Source organism: Akebia trifoliata, chromosome 4 (assembly GCF_017979445.1).
Source record: "Akebia trifoliata isolate Shusen 1 chromosome 4, ASM1797944v1, whole genome shotgun sequence".
Lineage (NCBI taxonomy): Eukaryota > Viridiplantae > Streptophyta > Magnoliopsida > Ranunculales > Lardizabalaceae > Akebia > Akebia trifoliata.
This window is the reverse complement of record NC_141378.1, coordinates 22,902,261-22,910,168: the sequence shown is the minus strand read 5'-3', so window position 1 is coordinate 22,910,168 and position 7,908 is coordinate 22,902,261. Positions and strand designations below refer to the sequence as shown.

The 7,908-nt window shown below is 34.5% G+C and overlaps 1 pseudogene; it reads left to right on the top strand.

Annotated features, from left to right (window-relative positions):
- Positions 1-4,880: 4,880 nt before the first annotated feature.
- On the top strand, positions 4,881-6,617 carry LOC147404521 (protein DETOXIFICATION 48 pseudogene; annotated as a pseudogene).
- Positions 6,618-7,908: the final 1,291 nt, after the last annotated feature.

The following is a 7,908-nucleotide window of genomic DNA, read 5'->3' as shown; positions in this document are numbered from 1 at the left end:
TTATCTATCGACCAACAAAGAGGTAAAACTTTATTTTTTAGAAGGAACCAAGACTTTCCATTTCCATCTTATGCACCGACTAACAAAGAGGTTGGGCTTGGTTCCTTTTCCAAAACTTTCCATTCCTATCTTATGCACTGACCAACAAAGAAGTCAGGTTTGATGCATTGAAAGGAACCAAAGCTTTTTATTTTCAAAATTTTAGGTAACACCCAAGCCAAGTCCTTAACTAATTGTAATTGGATTGAGCCCCCATATAAAAAATAATAATTTTACCTCAATAACAGGGTTTAAATTGAGTCCCTCATTTATACCGTTTGACTTGATGGGTTAAAAGTCAAGTGATAAATGAACCATTTAACTTGGTGGAGTCCCTAAATTCTGTTAAGTTCTTGAATAATAAATTTAATCACTCAACTCAATAAAGTGCATTGACTTAATCATTAAGAGTGCAATTAGCCCTCGTTCACCTAGTTAACTTAGCAAGTCGAGCTTATTTGATTCAACTTGGTCAAAACGATGTAGCCCCTACATAAAAAATGATGTGTAAGGCTAACATCGTAACATTTTTTAATATCTTGCTACCTTTTGATAAATGCATAAATTAATATTATTTATCCTAATTTATGGTAATTAATTAATGTTAATTTACTTAATATATCTTAAATAATTAAAATTTTATTTTTGTAGGTGTCGGAGGTTCAAAATGAGAATAAAAAGTTTAAGATGGAATGTTAGTGAAAAAAAACTTGCAAAAAGGTTGAAGAACAATTATGAGACAAGTTAAAGGAAGGGTTAAAGAAAAAAAGAAAGAAAGAAAATTAGAAAATTTTACAAAAATGAAAAATCACTACACATGCTCTTATGTACCACATTAAACCTCCCCTTTATATTTTGTTTTATTTTAAAAGATCTCATACATCTCTCCCATGTCTTTTTTATTTCTATTATTCATCTCTTCCATCCATATGTCTAATTCTTTCACCTTTCATATATCCCCAATTCTTTTTTATTATTTGTTTTCATTTTTTCTATTCGCCCACCATTATTTATTCTGTCTAAACCTCTGATTATTATTCTTCTTCTCTAATCTCTCTCTTACTTTTAGTTTTTCTTTTTTACTTTCTTTTTAATTTATTCTTTTAAGTTTTTTTATTCAATAATTTTGATAGATTCGTCTATGAAAATTGTTAGCTAAAATCCTAGTTAGGATTAAGGGTGAAACTCAAATATTTATAATTTTATTTCGATCAATAATGATGGATTAAATTTCATATTTTGGATTAATCTAAGGTGAGTACATTAATTGATTTGATTCCATATCTATAAAATCTTTTTAAATTTTTATTTATGATCATCACATTGAATGTTTAAAAATTTTCCTTGGTACATTGTGGATGATGTTACACTAATTGCTTAAAGAATCCTTGTGATATGTGAATGTGTTAGAAGTGACAATTTTATATTTTTCAAAATACTTTAACAAATAAACTTTTTGGGTTTAATTGTTATATCATCTGGTTAGAAATAATCTTTTTCAAAACAAATCGAGAAAAAGTTGAATGGAATAAAATTTGAATTTTTGAATGGATCTCCGATGCCTTAATACTTTTTAGTTTTTCATTTTCATAGTTTAGATTAATTTTTTTTACCTCACACTTGTTTTAGTTCACTTTTTACACAATCCTCATGGATTGACATCAGACTCTCGAGATTTTATTACTTCATTACAACGTTGCACTTGGGGTATTTAATCTATATTATTTCAATCGTAGCACTTTTTACAACCAAGAAGGATTTTCAATGCACATTGAATATTGATGTGCATGCCCCCACACCCCCAACACCTTTTTTTTACCTTTTAACCATTAAAAAACTGTAAGGTTTCTATACACATCAAGAATTGATGTGTAATATGAGATACACTCTGCCAAACTTTTAACTTCTAACAAATTACCTATTAGTATCACAAAACTTGGCCCTCCTTTTCCAAACCAAAGTACCAGCCAATTCATTCTCCATTTTTTATTAAGGAGTTGTCATGCCTACTAACTACCGAAACCAATCTCATGACTTTCTTAAATTGTCCACTCTCAACTGAGAGCCTTAACAATATGGTTTTACCCATTATAGAATCCCCCACCAGATCCTTTACACAGCATGCCATACTCTATAAGGAATTGCCTCTAGCCTACCCTTCTTTGAGGTATTTTTTAAAACATTTTACAAGCCTTCACCAAAGCATCACAACAAATGTACAACGAAGGTGGGAGAAGACGCCTTGGCAACCCAAATGCCAAGCCTAATTGCACCTGGTTCGAAACACCTTCAGAATACATTTTTATCCTCAGTGTCAGACAACCTCAGCCACCATTCTCTTTGACCATCTTTTTTTTCTTTTTCTTTTACAGGGAGAGATGTTTTGCACGATCTGCCCATTCTCCCTTTTGAGAAGATGGCTTTCAATACACATAAAAAATTGATGTGCACGTTGCATTGCCAACTCACCCTCATTCTCTTTTTTTAATTATGTCTTACTACTTTTTAAAATATGAATAAAGGGTTCCAATTCATGCACCAAATCTTACATTTTTTATATGTACATTTTCATCTTGTTTTCCCTGGTCTCCTTCTAGTACTAGAAATGGAGGGCTGAAGCAAAACCAACTTCGATCTGAATTAAGGGATCTAACCACCAAATCCAACCCGAAACCAAGAAAGAAGCTTGATTTGCACTTTCTCCGATTTGGATCAAGGAATTCAGCCACAAAATTTAACCCATCGATCTAGCCTTAAAAGTATGAGGGCTTAGTCATCGAGTCCCCAACTGTCGAGGCATGACATGAGATCCGATTCAGTGAATCCTTATTATTTGGATCACAAGAACTCAAAATCACTGATGCAAAACTTTCCAAGCACTTCCTGCTACAGAACATAAACATCCACATAAACTCTTGATTCAATGCCCTTCTTGCCCTTATCTTTGGAGAACCATAGAGTGGAAGAACCTTTGCAATGTGGTAGAGATCCAAGTACTTTTCGCCATTTTACTATTTATTCATCAATCTTGCTTATTTTCAAGAAGGATCCAATGATCATTTATTGATTCTTTTTTAGGGCATCATTGTATTGATGTATTGATAAATCGACCCCACAAGAGACAGACAAGGAGAGAGAGTGTGTGAGAACTCCTTGACTTGCCTCAATTTTTTTAATCCATTCTATTGATCATGCCTCCCTCAACAAAGTTAGATTGAAAACCCTAACTCCAACGTAACCATGGCTTGTAGAGTTAGTCGTTTTTCCTTGTAAATTCCTTGGGATATCTTCTTTTCATGGTTGAGATCCTGACCATTACACATGGTTTCTCATGGTTTCATGTTCAATTCTTATAAATGATGTCAAATTGTAGATGCATTTTTTGCATCCATTTCAATATTCTAATCTCAATTAAAATCTCACATACAAAACATGCCATAACACAAAAAAAGAGAACACGAGAGACTTTTAAATAATTCAGATGCCACAGTATAATCAATACTGCAATATTAGATGATTGCATAATAGTCTTTTGACTTCCCATTCCACATCTCCCCTTCTACTTAAATCACCTCTTATCTTTTATTTTGCTTCGTTATCATTTCTTCTCACTCATATTTTTCAACAAAAGTCTCAAAGAGATTGAATTAATCTGACCAGAGATAATAAGCTAGATGCCATTAAAATATTCGATGGATAGAGACTTTCATAGGCAGCTCTAATACGATGGTCAGTCACACATGGCTCTAACTGAAGTAGGGAACTAATCTCACATGGCTATGATCATCCCATCAGTGTGACTGTTGAGTAAAGAGACGTACAAGCCTATGTCAATTAATTGGCAGGTTTAGATCTTAGCTTATATGGACTTTATTGTACACAAGCTTTTGGGGTGTTTTGAGGGTGATGCCTATTCTTATCCGTCCATACTAGGGCTATCAATGGATCTGTTCGGATACCCTGTGCCGATTGGACATGTCAGTTTTAAGTCAGGACCCGATATTGTTTCGGATCTGGTCCGATTTGAAAAATCAATATTTTTTGTTCCATCCTAACCCAACCCGAGATAGTTGATCCAAAACCTCGCAATCTGAGTTATTGGAGTCCATGATCTGGATCATAGTTATTGGATAAGATTTTGTTTCTGATCCGGTCCATTTACAATCCTAAATTCCACAAAAAGCACTAGGGAAGTTAGTTGTAGCCTATTTGAGAGACACTAAAAAAACCCAAAGGAACTTTATATATATTTAAACACTTACCGAAAGTATCAAGAGACCCATCATCCACTAAGCATGACCCTAGATTTCTGCTCGATTCATCTCAACCCACAAAACTAATATACCTTTAAAAGGGAAAAAAGTTGAAATGTAAGTGAGTCTGTTAGAGAGAGACACTAACAAAATGTCAAAACACACCTTCTTTATGGGTATGGGACATGAAATCAGAGTCTTTGGAAATAGGGTTTTCTTTATTTTTTTTTATTGCTAATGATTTATTTACTATATTTTACTTCATGGTCAATATCTTTAGATGATGTTTTGGGACTTGGGACATCATGAACACTAGTTTCCATGGAGATTCCTGACCTTTCGATTAAAATCTCCCAAACCCATTTCTAGATTTTTTTTTCTTTCTTTATCTTTCTATTTATATGGTTTTTTATAGTAAGTCCAGCTATATGGGATTCTACAAGAGATCTCTACGTGTGTTTATGGGAAGAAAATATTCATTTCCTCTTAGTATTTGTGGACATAGACCAGGGAACACTCCCTCCTTTAAGAGAAGAAAGAGAAACACAAGAAGTTCATCATCATCACCTCTTCTTCTCTCTTGTAATGCCCCAAAACAATGGAAACAGAACTCAATCACTAAAGTTTCACCCAATTGAAGACAAGAAGAGAACACAACTCCTACCTCCATGGACTGAGGTCTCTCTCTCTCTCTCTCTCTCTCTCTCTCTCGATCTATCTATCCATACTAATATGTAGTTTTTTGTTGATTGGTTGAAGCTAGATCATGGATGAGATGAAGTTAATAAGTAAAATATCAGGACCCGCAGCTTTAACAGGTCTGATTCTCTATTCAAGGGCCATGATTTCCATGCTTTTTATAGGTTTTCTAGGAGAATTGGAGCTCGCAGCAGCTTCACTCTCCATTGGTTTTGCCAACATCACAGGTTACTCTATCATAACTGGCTTATCAATGGGAATGGAACCAATTTGTGGCCAAGCTTTTGGAGCCAAGAAGTTAAGTCTCTTGGGTCTTACATTACAAAGAACAATACTTATTCTATTGTTCTCTTGTTTGCCTCTTTCTCTCTTATGGCTAAACATGGAAAAATTACTTCTTTGGTGTGGTCAAGATCCTAAAGTTACATCTATGGCCTCAATCTACCTTATTTACTCTATTCCTGATCTCTTTGCACAAGCCCTTCTACACCCACTTAGGATATACTTAAGGGCACAAGGGATTACATTACCCCTTGCAACTTGTGCTTCAATTGCATTAATCTTTCACATACCCATAAATTTTTTCCTCGTAATTGGAATGGACATGGGCATAAAAGGCGCAGCGCTTGCATCGGTTTGGACGAGTTATAATCTCGTTTTCATTTTAATTGTGTACATGTGTTTATTTGGTGTGCATAAGAGAACGTTCCAAGGGGTGACATTAGAGTGTCTTACTGGTTGGGGGGCGTTACTTCGTCTAGCAATCCCTAGTTGTTTTTCGGTGTGTTTGGAATGGTGGTGGTATGAATTCATGATTATCATATGTGGGTTGCTATTGGATCCGAAACCAAAGGTTGCAGCCATGGGAATACTAATTCAGACTACGTCGCTCCTATATATATTGCCTTCTTCGATTAGTTTTGGGGTGTCTACTAGAGTAAGTAATGAATTAGGAGCTAACATGCCTTGGAAGGCTAGAAAGGTCATGGTAGTTGCTCTATCAGCTTCAATCTTGTTGGGTTTTCTCTCGATGGCCTTTGCAACGATGGTAAGCTCTACATGGGGAAAGATGTTTAGCGACGACAAGAAAATTCTCGATCTTACAAGCATGGTTTTGCCGATTATAGGCCTTTGTGAGCTCTTTAATTGCCCACAGACAACAGGTTGTGGTGTCCTAAGGGGATGTGCTAGGCCTGGCTTAGGTGCTAATATAAATTTAGGTGCATTTTATCTCTTGGGGATGCCCTTGGCAATTTTGTTGGCTTTCTATCTTGGGTTTGGGTTCTTGGGTCTATGGTTGGGGTTATTAGCAGCTGAAGCTTGTTGTTTGTTTTTAATGGTATATGTTCTGCTTCAAACTGATTGGGTTGTTGAAGCTAAGAGAGCCTGCAAGTTGATTGGCGTTGATGACGACCATTTGATTCTATGTAGCCAAGCAGATCAAGAAATGTTGTCTATGTGATTAAATGCTAACAGATTTTCTGTCTTTATGAGGAATATCACTTTGTTTTCTTATGGGAAAAAGAGGTAAGGTTGGATAATGGATATGAGAGATAAGAAGGCTTGGTGTGTCTAAGTCCATGTTATCGTTTTTAATTGAGAATATTTTTTACATTTAAGTGTAAGAATTTAATGTGTTATACTGTTATTTCTTTGAACATCTAGGGTTGTATTAGATCAACTTCAAATGGTTCTTTTTCATTTTAGGGTTTATATTGCCACACCAACTTTCTTTATAACTCGCCGCCACCGGACCAAACCGATGGTCCAATAAAAACTGTTTGGTTTGTGAATATAAATGAAGATAATTTAGGATAAATTGTACACATATCTAATTTTTTTAGATAAATATAAATCACTTCAACCAGATCGAACCAATTTGTGATATTTCTGGTATATTCATTACTTTGGATTTAAAGTTTTGCCAAACAATGAAATTTTAAATATGCTATTTGTTGGGAAAATGGAGTCCTAGAATTTTGGTACTTGGCATGAAAAGATCTTTCTTTAAGATTTTCTTTTTTTTCATTCATAGAAGAACTTGTTAATGGGTCATCAAAATATATATATAACCTCCGAGATACAACAAAGTCACAGTGAGAATTTGCAAGCAACTTGGCAAACTCTCCTACAAATCAGTATGTAATGTCCATCTTGATAATTTGAAAAAATTAGAACACTTGATTGAGGTGTTGAAAACTTGAGTGAATTCTTGAAAACATGAGTGGTTTGGCCTACTTGCTAATCTTATTTATAGTGATTAAACAAATTCTTAAGTATTTCTCTATATAGAAACTTGAATAAATAAGTGTGTCTATTTATGAATAGTCAATGGGTATGTCCATCCATACCTCAAAACCATCCCTTCATAGAAGGGAAGGATGTAATTCTCCATAAATAACCAACCACATTCACCATTTCAAAAGTTCATTTAATCAAAAAATATATTTTATAAATGTAAAATCCCAACAGTGTTGGAGTGCAGAAAAATATTTATTTTTAACAAACTTAGCCTTTTTTTCCATTTCTTTTTATTCTTGGAAGACCTTCAATTAGGATTTCTACTCAGGTGAGAGAAACTCTTCAGACTCTGAATGAATTGATTATGAAAGTGTGATAGTTGTGGATGAAGAAATGGAGTGTTGGTTATTGCCAAATTATCATTGCAATTGAAGGAGACACAACTTCTTGAGTTGGTTCAAGTTTGCAAGTTGACGCCAATACTGGGAACAGATCCTCCGAAGCCCGTTTCTCCCGTAGCTCTTGTCCTACAGTCCATGGAACATCATATTGAAGGAAAATAACACTACAGTCCTCTTGGATTCATGGTTTAGATCTAATTTTTAAAAAATAATTAATCAAGGGTTGAAAATGGACGGTCACAAAACCCTTAATATGAAACAATTTGATGATATGG